A 20,671-nucleotide genomic window follows, 5' to 3' on the forward strand; every position below is an offset into this window, starting at 1 on the left:
TTCTGTTGGCGCTTGCATTTACTGCTGTCCTTTTCATATAAACTATATTTCTTTTGTTGGATTAAAAGACGACTGCAGCGATAGAAGTTCGTTTTTGCTTTAACCATTTTAATTTTCGCTGTTTCCTTATTTCTTTTCAGAAAATTACTTTTTCATTGCTCCCTGAATGTCTTGTATTTCCTCCACTGTATCCTTGCTCTAATTGGCTGATGTTTTTCTGGACTGTACGCTTGCCCTGGTAGTCTTGTAATTCCTTCACTGTACCCTTACCCTGATTGGCTACTATATTCTCCACTGTAAGCTTGCCCTGATTGTCTTTTATTTCCTCCAATGTATCCTTGTCCTAATTATCCTCTGTTTCCTCTATTGTATCCTTGTCCTGATTATCCTCTGTTTCCTCTATTGTATCCTTGTCCTGATTATCCTCTGTTTTCTCTATTATATCCTTGTCCTAATTATCCTCTGTTTCCTCTATTGTATCCTTGTCCTGATTATCATCTGTTTCCTCTATTGTATCCTTGTCCTGATTATCCTCTGTTTCCTCTATTGTATCCTTGTCCTGATTATTCTCTGTTTCCTCTATTGTATCCTTGTCCTGATTATCCTCTGTTTCCTCTATTGTATCCTTGTCCTGATTATCCTCTGTTTCCTCTATTGTATCCTTGTCCTGATTATCCTCTGTTTCCTCCATTGCACCATTGCCATGATAGTCTTTTATTTTTCCCAGTGTACCCTTGGCCATGTTTATGTTACATTCGTCCTCATTGCTTCTCTCCTTCACTCTTTCAATTTCATTAATTGTTCCCATTCAACTGGTCCTTTCTCACCCCACCTTAATTAACCTACCAGAGACCACCAATACAAAAAAAAAAAAAAAAAGCAAAAGCCGCCCCCTCCCACAAAACAAATCAAGGGTAATAAACCATCTAGCAAATTTACTTACATAATGAGCTCACGCGAGAACTAGAACAACTGATTGCTTCCCTTTACTCTTCCTATACAGGTATATTGAAGATAAAAATTTGAACCATATTATTGAGATGACAATTTAAAAGATGGAATGACTTTTTAACATACATTCACAACATTATGGTATGCTTTAATTAGTTCCCCTTTCAGACCTTGCGCTGTATAGGTCAGATAATGTAATGGTCATTTGTTTCTGTGGTTACTGGGGTTAACGAGGGGATCATGTGGCCATCACAAGAACTAACCGCCTTTCCCTTTCCTCAAATAATGGCAGGTACCCATTTAGAGATCCCTAAAGATCCGGAAATAAAAAATCCTCACCAGGATTCAAACTCGGGAAGTCCAGTTTTTAAGCCAAGCGCTTTACCAGTCAACCACTGCGCCTTCTATGCTCCTAATTATCATTGGCAAACATTCTCAAAAGAACTATAAACATGTGTCCTATAAGCTTGGGTACTGCGAACAAGAAAGATACAAGAAAATAAATACTTGGTAAAGTTCGTCCATAGTAATGTCCAGGGGGGTCAGAAGTTTACAGTATTTAGCCTGCTCATCTGGCTGGTGACCTTATGAGTCCTCAATGTTCAACTGCACACTGGGCAACAGGGCCGGACTTAGGCCACTGCAACCTATGCGGTCGCACTGGGCGACGCACTTTCATATGCCCCGCGCTAAGTGTAACTTATTAAAGTAAAACATTAAAACTTATATATAATAGGAGGTTTTCCGCGGCTTCCTGATTTTCCAGGGGCTCCTGGAAATCTCCTGTAATTGCAAAATATACCAAAAAGTCCTAGGAATCTCCTGAAAACTCAAACAAATCTCCTGAAAACTCAAACAAATCTCCTGAAAACTCAAACAAATCTCCTGAAAACTCAAACAAATCTCCTGAAAACTCAAACAAATCTCCTGAAAACTCAAACAAATCCCCTGAAAACTCAAACAAATCCCCTGAAAACTCAAACAAATCCCCTGAAAACTCATAAAAAATCTCCGAAACATTAGAAAAAAGCTTCATTTTGGTGTGCTAATTTTACGCGCGCTAAAAAAAAAATCGGCATTGTAAAGACAATTGCATTTTCTAATACAAAATCTTACCTTTGAACTTATGCATATTTCTACCCAGACTGGGCCCCGCGCAATCCGTTTCGCAAAGGGCCCCGCAATTTCTAGGACCAGCCATGCTGGGCAAGCTGTTTCGCTTGGAACTTATGTCAATTTTTTGCTCAGTGATAAGGATAAGACGAACGTCTTTCCGGAACCTTGACAATAATAAATAGAGCTTCATTGCAGGACAAGAGGGGAGAGAATCAAGCTCATCTTATTGATAGTGTGTCTGCTTGGCGATTTTTATACATGGCGGGAAAACTATAAATAGCTCGCTTTTTTGGTGTTTCCGGTGTACAAAATGAAGGAAGTGTTGCTCATTAACCCTTAAAACGCGTGTGGTAGTTTAGCCTCTAAACATCATAATTGTAATTCCATTTTGTATGCACTCATTGTAAAACTGCTCAGCACTTTAAGGGTTAAAGACATCTGAGAATTTCTCGTGCACTTTGAAGCACTGCAGAATCAAATGTTCTGTGAGCTCTTCCGCCTGTAGCACTAGTGTCAATATGGAGGGGACATTGGTACTATCTGTTTATGACTTCAAACGTATTGAAAAAAACATATTGGGCAACTAATTAGAGGTGGTAAAAGAAGATTTGAAACGCAGATCTGATGCTACGCGTTGAGATGATGTTAAAATTACGCCCAATTCTTTTTTTTTTTTTTAGTTGGCAAGTTGAAGTTCTGTTTAGCGCCCTTGACATTGCTTAGCGTCCTTGACATTGTTTAGCGTCCTTGACATTGTTTAGCGTATAGTGAAAATCTCTACCTTACCTTTACCTATCCCTTAGTCTGTTGGACCGTTGGGGCACCAGGCATGATTTGTCGACCGTCTTTCTCCATTCCTCCCTTTTTTTTTGCCTTGTTTAGAACCTCTCTCAATGGCAGGCCCGTTCATTCTTTAATGTTGTCCTCCCATCGCTTTTTCTGTCTGCCTCTTCTTCTTTTACCTGGCACTGTTCCCTGAAGGAAGGTCTTTGCGAGCCCCGTAGATCTTGTAATGTGGCCAAAGGTTTTAAGCTTTCGTCTTTTTACAATAGTTAGCAGGTCGTCATGGGCTCCGATCGCTACAGTAACCCTGTCTCTGATCTCTTGGTTTGTGATGCGGTCTTTGAATGTGATGCCTAGGATCCTTCTGTAGCATCTCAATTCCATTGCTAAAATCTCTAATTACAAAAAAAAAAAAAATCTCTTCTGACCTTCTTTCATTTTACTCATACTTTGTTTTTAAGGTTTCTCAACATCGCCACCACATTTCTTTATCTCGTGTTGTCTTCTTTGTTTCCCCTACTGTGTTTTATCACTTTACTAGTTCTATATCAAAGAGTTAAACCAGTGCAGATTACCGTAATTAAATGTTGTTGTAAAAGAGTTGAGCTCTATCTGCATATATGTGTTAGCATCAATATCGTTTGAACGTGTGTTTTAAAAACTGAAACTAAAACGGGAATTCACTGACAAGTTCCTCTAAGTCAGCGCTTCTCAACCTTTTAAGCTCGGCGACCACTTTTTTACAATATCCCACTCTGCCCCGACCCCCCCCCATACACACACATACAGCAATAGAAGAATAGACAATAACAATCCTTATTTTAATGGTCTTAGGCGACCCCTGGCAAATCGTCAATCGACCCCCAAGGGGGGTCGCGACCCACAGGTTGAGAACCCCTGCTCTAAGTAAAACAGAGCTATAACGCTAGCCTGACGTCATAAAAAAAATTTTTGTTTGACTTTCATGGCGTCTTTGAAAGGAAACTTACCAACAAGGGCCGACCACTCAAATGTGTTTGTGACTATTTCCTCTATACTCCCGCCTCACACCCTTTTGAAGTGGCAGATACATTCCGTCTCCTTGTCAGGCAAGGGAGAGAAGCAAGCTCATCCTAACGGGAGAGAATCAAGCTCATCCCAAGTTCAATATTGGCTCTAATGTTGCCTCTATCCCGTTCTTTTTTTTTAAATCTTTCTTTTTTCCGCGGACATCTGAAGGTTCGATTCATCCATGTCTTTTTGTGTCTTCCCAGCAAGACACTGTTGGGCAGGAAGTCTCTTGTGGCGGGCTTAGGTCGTCCGTGTCTGCACTGTATGGTGAGAGTTTCAAACGGATCTATCTTATTATCTCCCCCCCTTTTTTTTTCTGGTCTATGAATGAATCTTTTTAAAATCTACCAGACCTATTATATCTACTTTTTTTCTGGAGTCTTCTGGAGCAGCGGTTCTCAACCTTTTATGCTCGGCGACCCCTTTTTACAATCCCGCACTCTGCCGCGACCTTCCCCCCCCCACACACACATACTGCAATAGAGGAATAGACAATAACAATCCATATTTTCGACGGTCTTAGGCGACCCCTGGCAAATCGTCAATCTACCCCCTAGGGGGTCGCGCCCCACAGGTTGAGAACCCCTGTTCTGTAGTATTGGAGCAACTTTTTGTTTTCATTATCGATCTAAATATTTTTTTTTCTCCCAAGATATCCAGTGATATATTGTGGCTCTATAATCTCTCTCTACTCACACTAAAGACGGGTATTAGCTATCTCTCTTAGCAACAAAATTGAGCTGTTAGTTGTTATTGCATAGTGTAGGTCTTCTTTTTTTCAGCAGGTCAGTTGTAGATCTAAACTAATGATTCATTAAGTTGAAAAAGTTGTTACTAAATGCATATCTGGTCCGCAGCCCCCTTTTTCTATTATCTACATAATCCATCTAAACCTTATAACGATATTTTAAAAAATAATTTATATATATATTGTAAGTAACTCCAGTGGCGGACCGAAAGGGTTAATGTGTGTGCGACCTACTGATACAGGCCAATCACACAGGTCAACGGCTGCTGAACAAGGGACATTACTGCTAGTATACGCAAATATGACCAGTATTATGGTCATGTGACCGAAAGCCTTCAAGGTTGAGAGAGAGTGTGTCAGAAAGGACAGTTGAGTCCAGGGCAGCAGGGCAGTAAGGACTGTGCGGTACCCTGTGAGCCCTCGATAATGTAGCTGTACGAGCTAGACCGCAGCTAGAGGGACTTGTAGCGATTAGTTAGGCAGTTCTGTTGTGTAGCAAAGCATTTGAAGTTAGTGTAGCCAATTGTCTTTATTGGCTGTTGTTGATGTATTTGTAATTAAATCTCCACATTGTTTATTGAAGTTCTTGTTGTCAAGTTCATGTGTTAGATGTGCTGTGTTGTGTTTAGCAGTGTTTACAGAAGGCCTGATAGAGAAGATCGTAACAATATATTGTTAATCACGTGAGATGTTTATATTGTGTTTCTCAAGAGTTATATCCCTTTGTCTATGTGAATAATGTTACTCGTCATTCGGAAAAAAATGATCTTACACTGATAAATAATTAAAACTTAACAAGAAAAACTTAAAAAATACTTTAAAAAAAAACTGTATTAATTAATTTGAATCAGTCATGTAATTATATGTATGATGGACCTAGACATAATAGATCTGTGCTAATTGGTTAATTTTTTATAAAATTTATTCTCGTGTTGTCAGGTAAAAGAAATAATTTCAGCTAATTCGATATTGAGTCTGGGAGAAATAACTCGTACAAACTTTTTTTACCTAACTGACCGACAGAGTGAGTTGATAAAAACTTTGTAAAAATAATATGGGATGCGTGGTCGAGAGGCTAAGTACGCTTAATATCGGCTTGGCTACCTATGAACGGGGCTCGACACCCGACTCGAACAGAGTTGTGTTTCATCCACACTCCATGCATCCACACACAATTCATCTACACACTATGCATCCACACACAGTTCATCTACACACATTTCACTCACCCACTATGCATCCACACACAGTCATTCACACATTATACATCCACACACAATCATCCACACACTATGCAATGCTTGTACGATAAATCTACCACAAGACACACTGGCAGAACTTTTTCATTTAAGTTACTGGATTAGTGGCCCTTTAAAAACCTTCCCTAAGAGCACAGAACCAGGTGGGAAAACGTCAGGAAGACAGCAAGAAAAAAATCAGATTGGTAAATGAGAGAGGAACTCCTTAGGGCTCTCTTCCTCAGACCTCTTGTGAATAGTAGGGGACAGATAAAAATAGCGTGAAACCGTAAAATAGCAATGATACTTCAACAACGCCTTCCTCACACCGCGTGGTGTACTGGAGGGAAGAAGAGGATAAACTGATGACTTTAGGGCCCACAAAATAAAACTTTTTTCATTCTAATTCTATTCGCTATGCACTTCGATCTAGACATTAAATTCAAGCTGGTGAAGTAACAGCTCGTGTTATTATTTCAGACACGTTGACTGTTTCATCATCTCTTACAATCAAACCATCACTGCAATTTCCATCATTGCAATCTCCATCATTGCAATCTCCATCACTACAATCTCCATCACTGCAATCTCCATCACTACAATCTCAATCACTGCAATCTCCATCACTACAATCTCCATCACTGCAATCTCCATCACTGCAATCTCCATCACTGCAATCTCCATCACTGCAATCTCCATCACTGCAATCTCCATCACTGCAATCTCCATCACTGCAATCTCAATCACTGCAATCTCAATCACCGCAATCTCCATCACTGCAATCTCAATCACTACAATCTCAATCACTGCAATCTCAATCACTGCAATCTCCATCACTGGAAATGACGCAATCAGCACGATTTCTTCTTTGTGTTTCAAAGTGTTCCGATGTTGAAATAATTCACGCCCCTACTTGGTTGTTGTGCAATAAGACCCCCTCCCCCTCTTTCCCCTTAGAGTCCTGACCCCTGTCTGCCATGTGCGTTACAAGGTCATGTCAATGTGTTGAGACATAAAGGTCTGGCGAGATCTCTATGCTTAAAGCCTGTCAAACGGGGGGAGGGTAACCCTCCGTTCCTCCGTGTGAAATTCTCTGACATGTCTCACCTCGAGTGACAGATGCTGCATGCAGTGGGTCCTGTTGGTCAATCTTTCAACGCAACGATCTAATCACAATACATCGTCATACAAAATGTTGAAACGTTCTATTGGCAACAGTGCCGTATTGAGACTTGCAATGGCACTCGGCTATTTTGAGACATGGGGCCCTTTATAAGTTCAGGTATACATGTCAGAGCTAAATATTTTTTGGGGGGCCCTAAGCTATAAACTATTTTGCCTGTAGGTTAAATTCGGCCCTGATCAACAATATATTGTATATTGGTGGGAAGCGTGGTCGAGAGGCTAAGTACGCTTGAACTTGGCTTGGCTATGAAGTGGGCTCGAGGTTCGACACCCGACTCGAACAGAGTTGTGTTTACTGAGCGCCTAAAGGCAGAACGGAAAACCTTCTCCCAGATACTGATCCAGAAATGAGATTGGACACTGGCGCTCTGAGCATGCTATAAGCATGAAAGAAGCGCTATATAAAATCTATAATTATTATTACATAAGCAGTTCTTGCTATAAGTTACCTACGGTCTCTGGGGAAGACTTAACTCTTTCTCTCTTAATAACCGAATCATCGTTGATTTGACCACATTAAATTGAATTAATGTTTGGTTTTAAAAGCTTTAATTTATGCTATATAAAAGAGCATGCATTCTCATATAATTCTATACCAAAAGTAACTTTTCTGATTACAAACAAAAATGTTATTGAAGTTTAATCATAGCAGGGTAGAATGTACAAATGTAAAAAATGAACAATTCTGTCAGAACGTGGAAAAATAATTACGGAGTTAAAGAGTTAAAGCGGGTTACGTGACCACATGTAAGGAATCCTCAACCCAACTTTTAGCCTAGTAACACATAGCCTTCATCTTGTGACTAAAATATCATTCAATCTTTGACAGCAGGAGTATCAGGGCAGATTATGACATTCTGTGGCTGTTTAAAAAGTTTTATCGGAATATACGAATCAAATCCAAAGTTTCTTGACATCCGTGAACATTATAATTAAGATAAACATTGTATCGCTATTAAAACACAAGAAAACAATGACATGTCCGGATATAAAGCAGACAAGGTCTATTTGTAGCCATGAATTAAGATGTCTGATTTCCTGAAAATAAATTGTTAAACTAAAACTCGTCTCCAGGGGAAGTGGAGGAATGTAAATAGACAATTGTTTTAAATATAGCCCTTGATGTCTAAAATGAAGTCGTTTCATTCAAGGGAGGTGATTCTTGAATAAACAGCGAATTGAGTTGTCTGACATTACGATGACATGCATACAGACAAGACGATTGTGATGAAATAACACCCAGTGAGTTGATAATTTATTTTTTTTTAAAGAAAGAAAAACTAAATGTATTCAAGTCCTTCTAAACTCTTTTTGCAACACAAGTCTATTTGCGTGGTTGCTAAGAGCTTTAGTTTAGTTTACCATAACGACCACACCGTAAGGCTCGATATTGATGCACATGGCGCAGGACACCAAATGGACATGAATCTATGATTTTTTCCATTGTATAATTAATTTACATTTGAATTCTAAATCTTTATTGTAAACTGAAGATTTGGAATATCATATTAATACTTTAACGTCTGATTCCTTATCTAGCATATTAATATTGTGTCAATATTTTTATAGTATAACATTGATTAGTTTAATTAAAATTATTAAAAAACAACAGCAACAACAACAAGAACAACAAAAAAAAACGCGTATTTGTAGGGTTGATATAGACAACAGTCCATAGTTCATTGAGATTAGACACATACAAACATATGTACATATATACTTGAAGAACCACATACAAACATATGTACATATATACTTGAAGCACCACATACAAACATATGTACATATATACTTGAAGCACCACATACAAACATATGTACATATATACTTGAAGCACCACATACAAACATATGTACATATATACTTGGAGCACCACATACAAACATATGTACATATATACTTGAAGCAGCACATACAAACATATGTACATATATACTTGAAGCACCACATACAAACATATGTACATATATACTTGAAGCACCACATACAAACATATGTACATATATACTTGAAGCAGCACATACAAACATATGTACATATATACTTGAAGCACCACATACAAACATGTACATATATACTTGAAGCACCACATACAAACATGTGTACATATATACTTGAAGCACCACATGCAAACATGTGTACATATATACTTGAAGCACCACATGCAAACATGTGTACATATATACTTGAAGCACCACACACAAACATGTGTACATATATACTTGAAGCACCACATACAAACATATGTACATATATACTTGAAGCACCACATACAAACATATGTACATATATACTTGAAGCACCATGATAAGATATAGTTGGAGTGACGATGCTGTCATGCTAGCAACATGAAAGCCTGACATTTGAAAGTTTAGAGTCCAGTTCTCAACCTTTTTTGCTCGGAGACCCCTTATTATAATCACCCAATCTGCCACGACCCCCCACCCACACAGCAATAGAAGAATAGACAATAACAATTCATATTTTCGATGGTCATAGGCTACCCCTGGCAAATCGTCAATCGACTCCCAACTGGGTCGCGACCCACAGGTTGAGAACCCCTGGATTAGACCAATAGCTAGTTGCCATGACGTACAGACCATGTGTTCAGGCCTTCTGTAACGCATGGTCTCGGTCTGCCCTTGGTGACCTGCAGGGATTACCATTCATTACTGGCTGGACTAACTAGACTTGTTGATTGCATTGTTTACCAGTTTCTATTTGTTGATATTTGAATGAGTGGTGCGCTAGGAACAATCAGACCTAAGAGCTCTTTAAAGGCTTACAGAACAATCAGACCTAAGAGCTATATAAAGGCTTACAGAACAATCAGACCTACGAGCTACATAAAGGCTTACAGAACAATCAGACCTAAGAGCTCTATAAAGGCTTACAAAACAATCTAACCTAAGAGCTATATAAAGGCTTACAGAACAATCAGACCTAAGAGCTATATAAAGGCTTACAGAACAATCAGACCTAAGAGCTATATAAAGGCTTACAGAACAATCAGACCTAAGAGCTATATAAAGGCTTACAAAACAATCTAACCTAAGAGCTATATAAAGGCTTACAAAACAATCTAACCTAAGAGCTATATAAAGGCTTACAAAACAATCTAACCTAAGAGCTATATAAAGGCTTACAAAACAATCTAACCTAAGAGCTATATAAAGGCTTACAGAATAATCAGACCTTAGAGCCATGTAAGGGCTAACAACCTGTTAATAAAGGGAGTTTCCTCATTGAGTCGCTGTGTGGTGTAGGTGAAACCAAGACACAACATAAATACATTACTAGTACACTTGCTAATACACCGGAAAAGAAATTGCTCATATATAAGAAAAGAAATTGCTCATATATAAGAAAAGAAATTGCTCATATATAAGAAAAGAAATTGCTCATATATAAGAAAAGAAATTGCTCATATGTATAAAAAAAAAAGAAATTGCTCATATATAAGAAAAGAAATTGCTCATATATAAGAAAAGAAATTGCTCATGCATACGAAAAGAAATTGCTCATATATAAGAAAAAAAAATTGCTCATATATATAAAAAAAAAAAGAAATTGCTCATATATAAGAAAAGAAATTGCTCATATATAAGAAAAGAAATTGCTCATGCATACGAAAAGAAATTGCTCATATATAAGAAAAAAAAATTGCTCATATATAGGAAAAGAAATTGCTCATATATAAGAAAAGAAATAGCTCATATATAAGAAAAGAAATTGCTCATATATAAGAAAAGAATTTGCTCATATATAAGAAAAGAAATTGCTCATATATAAGAAAAGAAATTGCTCATGCATACGAAAAGAAATTGCTCATATATAAGAAAAGAAATTGCTCCTATATACAAGAAATTGCGAGTTGCCATGACGTACAGACCATGTGTTCAGGCCTTCTGTAACGCATGGTCTCGGTCTGCCCTTGGTGACCTGCAGGGATTACCATTCATTACTGGCTGGACTAACTAGACTTGTTGATTGCATTGTTTACCAGTTTCTATTTGTTGATATTTGAATGAGTGGTGCGCTAGGAACAATCAGACCTAAGAGCTCTTTAAAGGCTTACAGAACAATCAGACCTAAGAGCTATATAAAGGCTTACAGAACAATCAGACCTACGAGCTACATAAAGGCTTACAGAACAATCAGACCTAAGAGCTCTATAAAGGCTTACAAAACAATCTAACCTAAGAGCTATATAAAGGCTTACAGAACAATCAGACCTAAGAGCTATATAAAGGCTTACAGAACAATCAGACCTAAGAGCTATATAAAGGCTTACAGAACAATCAGACCTAAGAGCTATATAAAGGCTTACAAAACAATCTAACCTAAGAGCTATATAAAGGCTTACAAAACAATCTAACCTAAGAGCTATATAAAGGCTTACAAAACAATCTAACCTAAGAGCTATATAAAGGCTTACAAAACAATCTAACCTAAGAGCTATATAAAGGCTTACAGAATAATCAGACCTTAGAGCCATGTAAGGGCTAACAACCTGTTAATAAAGGGAGTTTCCTCATTGAGTCGCTGTGTGGTGTAGGTGAAACCAAGACACAACATAAATACATTACTAGTACACTTGCTAATACACCGGAAAAGAAATTGCTCATATATAAGAAAAGAAATTGCTCATATATAAGAAAAGAAATTGCTCATATATAAGAAAAGAAATTGCTCATATATAAGAAAAGAAATTGCTCATATGTATAAAAAAAAAAGAAATTGCTCATATATAAGAAAAGAAATTGCTCATATATAAGAAAAGAAATTGCTCATGCATACGAAAAGAAATTGCTCATATATAAGAAAAAAAAATTGCTCATATATAGGAAAAGAAATTGCTCATATATAAGAAAAGAAATAGCTCATATATAAGAAAAGAAATTGCTCATATATAAGAAAAGAATTTGCTCATATATAAGAAAAGAAATTGCTCATATATAAGAAAAGAAATTGCTCATGCATACGAAAAGAAATTGCTCATATATAAGAAAAGAAATTGCTCCTATATACAAGAAATTGCGAATAGACACGAACACAAATTGCTAATACAATTCTACAGGACTAGTTTAACATAGAATAGACCAAATATCTTGGCACCTTTTTTTATTTATTATCTTATCTTATAAATTACAGGCGTTACTTCAAAAAGAGAAGATAATTACTTCTACGAGTGTCCCTATGTCAAACTAGTTATGCTTGTTAATCAGTTACTTTAAAATATTTCAAGGCTTTGGTTTTCCATTCTATGCTCTAATAGCACTAGGGGGAAAGGAGCAATTGTACACGTTGGTCCGAGCATATTATATATGGAATAAGAAAGGGGCCTTTATCATTGAGTCTTTCTGTGTATTTTATTAGTTGTTTTTTTTTCTGGCAGACTCAGGCAACCCATTCCATGCTCTAAAAGCATTAGAGAAAAAGGAGTACTTTTACAGATTTACCCTAACATAGATTATCTCTGCGTCTTTTCCGAGTGTTTTATTTTCTTAGGTTTTGTTTTCGTATTTGTAAATTATGGTTTAGTGTTTAATGTATAACTCCTACTCTACTTTTTAGTCTTTGGTCCTGCAGTGTCTCTAAATTTAGTGATTTTACTAAAGGAGCTACTCTAATCAGATTTGAATATTCGTTTGTTATTAATCTCATGGCTATTTTACGTCCGTCCTAGTTTCTTAATGTTTTCTTAAGTTATGGGGGTTCCAAACAGTGGATGCATGTTCTAATGTTAGTCTAATCAAGGTTAAATAACAATTTTAGTTTTATGTTCTTGTTTGATTTATAAAAATTCCTTTTAATAAAAACCTTATGCTTTTTTTTTTTTTTTTTTTTTTTTTTTTTTTTTTTTTACATTTCATGATTTTTATCAATATGAGATTCCATGGTAATATTGTATTTATTAGAACACCTAGATTTTTTCCTTGGCACAGTCTTCAAAAAGAGCTGACAGCTCTGCAGCAATAAGCTGGCTAGAAGAAGAAGAAGAAGACCTAGATATTTTGAATTATATATCTATACCTACAAGATGGCGTCACACTTGTTTTCAAAACGTTAAGGAAATTGGGAATTGAAATAGATAACAAGAAATGTAGCCGCCATTATATCCTGAAGTATCTTGATGTATTAGTCTAGTTTTCTTGCCAACTAATCTCGTACTAATGTGAGAGGTATGTGTGTGTGTGTTTCTCCGCTAGCACAGTGCTCGACCAACTGTGGATACATTAGGTCTGCTGGTATCAGACATATTTCAACAGCGTTGTGGATGCATTAGGTCTGTCGGTATCAAACATATTTCAACACTGATATTGATCTGTTTTGTTTTGTAGTTTTTTTTTTAAACGGTGTCTGGGTTTGTTTTTTTAGTGCTCCATACGATTAGTGTTACTTCGTTTTCTATTGGCTGTGTAGTTTTCTCTCCTCTAACTCTGTTCAAAATTGTCCAAGTGGCTAATAATAATTAAATAAAAATTGTTCATTTATGTTTTATTGGGTTTTTTTTAAAATGGCGTCTGGGTTTTTTTGTTGTTTTTTTTTAGTGACCCATACGATTAGTTTTATTTTTTTTTTCTATTGGCTGTGTAGTTCTCTCTCCTCTAACTCAATTCAAGATTGTCTAAGTGGCTAATAATAATTGAATAATACCATCCATTAATAGGGGGTGCCTTGGCTAAGTTGTTAAGCGCTTGGCTTCCGAAGTTGAGGTCCTGGGTTCGAATCTTGATGAAGAATGAGATTTTGAATTTCGGGATTTTTAGGGCGCCAATGAGTCCACCCAACTCTATAGGGTACCTGACTTTAGCTGGGGAAAGTAAAGGCGGTTGGTCGTTGTGCTGGCCCCATGACACCCTGCTCGTTAACATTCGGTCAAAGAAACAGATGACCTTAACATCATTGACCCTACAAATCGCAAGGTCTGAAAGGGGACGTTATTTTCACTACTTGTACTTATCCCATTAATAAGCGTGATTATCAGGTCTACACTACACATATAGATTTATGTGCGTGTAGGTGTGTTTTCAACCCGAAGACATTTCTTTGATCTTTATTACAATATGAAACAAATCTTTCTGATTCATACTTTTACTTCTATGATTTCCATAACTCTAAGCATCTGTTCGGCAACAAATTAAATCGTCTGTACAGAAAAATCTCTTGTTTGGCCACCTGTTTCGAGCTCAGCTTAACTGGCAACCTGGCAAACTTAACTGGCTAATACCGGAAAGAAAAATAATGTCGAATCAAAACAATAGGAATAATATTCTCCCCATGTAAATTGTTTGTATAGTCAGTAATGAACGTTGAGTTGCCGATAGATTAATTAAAACAGAGGCGTTTGCTGATGAAGCTAAAAGTAGGGGTCTGACTGAGACCATTCGTTATAAATGGAATCAACACTGACCTGCATCGTTACGACCTGTGGGCAGTTTAGACCAATAGCTCGTCGCCACGTCGTACAGACCTGTGTCTAGACTGCCCACAGGTTGTGACGTTGCACGCCAGTGTTCAGGACTTCTATAATGACTGGTCTCGGTCTGAAGCAGTGGCGTAGAATCCACACCGCGAAGGGGTTCATTGCTCCAGGGCCCAAGACTTATTGTGATTTCACATTGGTGATTGGAAGATGGTTGTTTATTACGTGTAAGTAGTCGTATAAGAACTAAATTGCACTACACTATTACATTTTAAAGATGGTACAAACATTGGAAATCCCTTTTGTCATATGTACTGACGTTGACTCGATTTGTTTATTATACTAAATGTCTAGTTTCTTGGGGTGGGACACCATCGTATTCTTGAAGTTGTGTTTACTGGTAGCTTATTACGTCATGCGTCTGCTATTAAAACAAACCTAGTGAAATTATTTCCCTTGTTCTATAAAAAAGTTGAAGAAAAGTTATCCTATCAGAACTTGCGATCAATAGGGCAAATGATGTTAAGGGGCGCCCTAAAAAAAAACCAAATTCCAAATCCCAGTCGTCACCGACATTTAAACCCATGACCCCAGGTTCGGAAGCCTCCTCAAAATGTATCAGATGTGCGTTATTTCTTAAGTGTGTGTGTGTGTGTGTGTGTGTGTGTGCGGGTAGGAGAGGGAGGATGTCAGTGAATGTCTAAGACCGTCACAGGGAACTGGCTGAGATGCCTACACGGCCTTTCGTCACGAGGTACTAGATCTATTAAGTAGAGCTGTAATAGGGTGTGGTTCTCGAGTTCACTCCTAGTGCGGTCAAACTCCATTACACTTTATCCTGGTCTCACCTATGCCCTGTTAAAACCATTTTCATGTCTTTTAGCCAGGGACAACACATGATAATGGGGGGGGAGGGGGGTCAGAGAAGTAAGAGGTGGCGAGGGGGGATGTGCAGCAGGGAGTAATAAGAGCTGAAAGGGGAGGGGGGAGAGTACACTGGGGTGTAATAAGAGCTGGGGGAGTCCACTGCGGTGTAATCTTATTAACCCTGCCTGGTAATGTCCAGCTTAACTGGATTGAGGCCACCCGTGCATCTGCTCGCGTGGAGCTAACGATGTCTACGCAGCCGTTCCCTTCACAGTTTGGGCGTCGCCATCAGCTGGGTGGTGCAAGGAGGAGTGGGGAGGGGGGAAGCACCTTATTACATCAGTTTACCAGCGGCGCGAGTAGCCAAAGGGTTAAAGAGGGCACACCGGTCACAAACAGTTAGAGTAATCTCATTACGATGTTGCCTTCTGTTTTGTCTTTTATTGCTCAGATTATTCAATTAGCTGAGAACCACAAGAAGAGACATAAAAGCTACAATAAAACACACAAGTCAATTTTTCTACGTACTATACAAACTAAAAGTAATTACCTGACAAAACCAAGAAACTTTGTTCCATTTTTAATTCATCAACAGCCGAAACCAAAGTTAGTTGAATACGAATATGTGTTTAGATTAATTCGAAACAAGTCAGACTAAAAGAGATATGGACAGGCTAGGGTCTGTTACATTTGTTCTGTTAGGATGCTCTAAGATCTGTCATTTTAATCTGTTATAATGCTGTAAGGTTCGTAACAATAAGGTCTGTTAAAATGCTGTGAGGTCTGTTACAATACTCTAAGGTCTGTCGCAATACTGTAATCACTAAGGCGGCCAATGTCCCTCTGATGTAAGTTGCAAAGCTCCAAGATCTGTTTTATTATTGTATTATCTGTTAAATTGCGCTGAGGTCTATTACAAAGCCGAATGTAAGTTACAATTCTTCGTTGCTGGTTTGTTTTTATATTCTTCTAAGTTTTATATATTATTCTAAAGTTTGTTACATAGCTGTAAGGTTTGTTAAAATTCTGTATGTTTTTACATTGTTCTAAGGTCAGTTCCGGCACTATAAGGTCTGTTACATTGATACAGGCACAGCTATTCCTTAACATTGACAGTAAAATGAGTTGAAGAGCTAAATAAAAAAGCAATTAAATAAAACGTACAAGAATTATATAATTTTCTCTAAAGGTGCACAGATGAACAAAATAAACATTCTAAATGGATTTCTTAAACATTTCTTAATTACAACCTCCTTTTCTTCAAGAACAAAGCGCCGCCCTTGAATGTAATATAAACAAAAAATAAAAACTTTCTATTTTCTTTTCTCTACGCCCTGGCTAAACACCAGAAGTCGTTATTAGCTATGTCAGTTTATTACCTACCGATTGGTACACCTATGTAATCAGGTAGATTAAGTCAATAAACTTACCCTCTTTCAAGAGCTCAGGTAAGGAAATAGATCAGGCGTCCCCAAGACATCCAGAAGCACGAACATCTAAATCCTTAAGATAATTTCAAGTGGTTCTGGGTAGAGAAGAAAAACAATAACATAAATATTGTATTACCAAAAAAAAATTACCTAAAAGTTGGGATCCGCTAAGTTCTAAATGTAGATGCTACTGGTAAAATGCGAAGTCCAGGCATTCCTTAGAATTATATAAAAGTATACTCCTCTTTCTGTGCGAATATATTTTCTGATACAAACTCTTAATTTTCAATTATAATCCGTATCCCTACCCGAACTGGGCCCCGCGAAATCCGTTTCGCATTGGGCCCCACAATAGTTAAATCCAGCCCTTCTATTTATTGATAGGTGAATACTACTTGTTCTCCCCCCTCCTCTTTTATTTTCGCCTCTAGAATTGCGTGGGGTAACTCTAGTCCGTCCGACTTGCGGAAATAAAAGAGTGATCTTTCCATTACTTGGTGTCCAAACTCTTGAGCCATGAAGAGAATTATATACATATAGTTTTTTAAAGAATTTTTGTCTCTATAAAAACACTTTCTTACACTCGGCATCCTGGATTCGTCTGGCATATCCAACACAGCTTACGGCATTGCCACTGATCTTGCACCATTCTTCAAGACTAACATTTAAATTAATGCTCTGTCTGTAGCAACTAACAACTAACTAATACTGCCTTTCTTCACACTCCACAACATGCTAACATCACACAATATAACCTCATGTCAACAATAGATTCACTTCACATGAACTTTGAAACTTATCGCCTAAGCTCATATTGTCTCCCCTTGTGGTGTGCCGTGTATGTGTCTGTTTCTGATGTAACCATTGAGTTAAGGTGGGTGAACGGTTTGTCTGTGTGGGCGAACGGTTTGTCTGTGTGGGCGAACGGTTTGTCTGTGTGGGCGAACGGTTTGTCTGTGTGGGTGAACGGTTTGTCTGTGTGGGCGAATGGTTTGTCTGTGTGGGCGAACGGTTTGTCTGTGTGGGCGAACGGATTGTCTGTGTGGGTGAACGGTTTGTCTGTGTGGGTGAACGGTTTGTCTGTGTGGGTGAACGGTTTGTCTGTGTGGGCGAACGGTTTGTCTGTGTGGGTGAACGGTTTGTCTGTGTGGGTGAACGGTTTGTCTGTGTGGGTGAACGGTTTGTCTGTGGGCGAACGGTTTGTCTGTGTGGGCGAACGGTTTGTCTGTGTGGGCGAACGGTTTGTCTGTGTGGGCGAACGGTTTGTCTGTGTGGGCGAACGGTTTGTCTGTGTGGGCGAACGGTTTGTCTGTGTGGGCGAACGGTTTGTCTGTGTGGGCGAACGGTTTGTCTGTGTGGGCTAAGTAGGTTCTGATGCAATCGAGAGGATGTAACCATTGAGTACAGGTGGGTGAACGGTTTGTCTGTGTGGGCGAACGGTTTGTCTGTGTGGGCGAACGGTTTGTCTGTGTGGGCGAACGGTTTGTCTGTGTGGGTGAACGGATTGTCTGTGTGGGTGAACGGTTTGTCTGTGTGGGCGAACGGTTTGTCTGTGTGGGTAAACGGATTGTCTGTGTGGGCGAACGGTTTGTCTGTGTGGGCGAACGGTTTGTCTGTGTGGGCGAACGGTTTGTCTGTGTGGGCGAACGGTTTGTCTGTGTGGGTGAACGGTTTGTCTGTGTGGGTGAACGGTTTGTCTGTGTGGGCGAACGGTTTGTCTGTGTGGGTGAACGGTTTGTCTGTGTGGGCGAACGGTTTGTCTGTGTGGGTAAACGGATTGTCTGTGTGGGCGAACGGTTTGTCTGTGTGGGCGAACGGTTTGTCTGTGTGGGCGAACGGTTTGTCTGTGTGGGCGAACGGTTTGTCTGTGTGGGCGAACGGTTTGTCTGTGTGGGCTAAGTAGGTTCTGATGCAATCGAGAGGATGTGTGTCTTAGTTGAGGTTAAAAAAAAGGGTTGTGGAACTTTAAAAGAAGGGGGAACAAGCGATAGACGAGTGACATTAAGATGTGCATTTTTTTTACTTAATTTTTATTTTAACTTTTATCTCTTTTAAACTATATATTTGTGTATACTTGACAAAAATTCCATTTCACCTTTATATCAGTTGTAAGACATTGTTATCATATTTGTTTTTTTTTTCTACATAAAACTTCTATGTATTATTGTAAAACAGGAGCATTTCTATAAAAAAAATACTAGGATTGCATATTGAACTCAATGTAGGTTTCAGCATCGAAATTCTAAAACTATCCGTTACAACTATTTTTAGCTCGCAAAAGATTACATTTAAATCGGATTTTCAAAGCGCTTTTAGCTTTTGGGATGAAACTGTGACAACAAGATGGACAGACGGACCAACAGACGAATAAAAAGACAACGCAAAACTATAATAGAGGTTTTTCGGTGGCGAGTAAAATCGTCATTATTAATGTCTGTCTTAAAAAACATACATATATAGAAGTATTTTGTCTTTATCAAAGAACCTTGTTTAAATATATTTTCTAAATGATAAGAAAGTGTTAAAAAAAGCAACAAAAAAATAAAATTGTGTTTAAACTGAACTTGCTGTTTCAATTTTCTAATTCATGTATGACATGAGTTCCATATAATCGTACAAGGATGATCACTATTTAGTAGATATATTAATGCCTTTCATTACCTATTCATGTTAATTGAGATTTCAACTCTACTGGGCCATTGTTTTTCTGCGACCTAGTAAATACAAAAGTGATACTTTCTTGAACTAGCCTAATATAAAAGTAATACTTAAAGAAATCCCCACACAAAAACAACAACAACAAAAAAAAAAAGCTTATCTAGGAGGAAAGAACTCTACATTTAATCAATACTATAGTATTTATTCCCCCTAATCAATATCAAACAAATTACTTAATAACTACTAATTTATTAATTAATTGGTTAATATTTTGATTGATGGATGTTTTGTAAGGTACAGTGAATAACTAGACCCTAGAATGGGATGTGGGGGAAATAGCGGGTACAGAAATTGTACCAGACAGTGTGATTTCATATATTGCGTTTTAATTTTAAAAAATATCTTTTAGAACTGTTTCGTTTTGGTCATATTTCTAGTTCGATTTTTTGTTTACGTACATGTATAAATAGTCTACTCTTAAATAATATTGTATGTCTCCATTGGAACTGTAGGCCTACTCTCTAAGTTTTTGTATTGGTCAATTTTTAAGTCTTATTTGGAAGTCTACTCTTTTAGTGAAATTTATTTGTCTGTATTTATAGTCTAGAGGGCGAGGTGGTTAAATGATTAAGCGCTTGGCTTCCAAACCTGAGGGATAGGGTTCGAATCTCAGTGAAGATTGGGATTTTTTTTTTCAGGATCATTAGGTGCCTCTTGAGTTTACCCAGCTCTGATGGGTACCTGACTTGACATTAGTTGGGGAAAGTAAAGGCGGGTGGTCGTTGTGCTGGCCACATGATAACCTCGTTAACCAAGGGCCACAAAAAGAGGTGACCTTTACATCATCTGCCCTATAGATTGCAAGGTCTGAAAGGGGAACTTTATTTACTAACTTTATTTATAGTCTACTCTGTCACTCATTGATCTTTATTAGGAATCGACCACCTTAGGAATTTAACGTAATTACTACCATCTGGTCTCTACTGTAACTTGTATGTCTACATTTAAATCCCACTCTCTAATCTATTTGTTTTCATTAAGAGTTAAGCCTTTAGCCTCTAGCACCCCCCCCCTCAATCCTTCCCTATTTTTCGCATCAGTCTTCATTTATCACTTACTCCCAATTTGCAGAGAAACTGCAGTAATCGAAGCTGTAATCGATGCGCGTTATTCTGTTTTATCGTATTTGAAGTATAATGGCATCCAGTTCGATTAC

The 20,671-nt window shown here is 38.0% G+C and overlaps 1 protein-coding gene across 1 annotated transcript in view; it reads right to left on the reverse strand.

Moving 5' to 3' along the window:
- LOC106065153 (octopamine receptor Oamb-like) overlaps positions 1-20,671 on the reverse strand; it is a 171,550-nt gene that overhangs the window by 86,027 nt on the left and 64,852 nt on the right. Inside the window, exon 2 of the mRNA XM_056009059.1 lies at positions 16,798-16,892. The gene's annotated coding sequence lies outside the window, so the exon portion shown is untranslated. The remainder of the gene's footprint in view (positions 1-16,797; positions 16,893-20,671) is intronic.

Source organism: Biomphalaria glabrata, chromosome 13 (genome assembly GCF_947242115.1).
Source record: "Biomphalaria glabrata chromosome 13, xgBioGlab47.1, whole genome shotgun sequence".
In the NCBI taxonomy this organism is placed as follows: domain Eukaryota; kingdom Metazoa; phylum Mollusca; class Gastropoda; family Planorbidae; genus Biomphalaria; species Biomphalaria glabrata.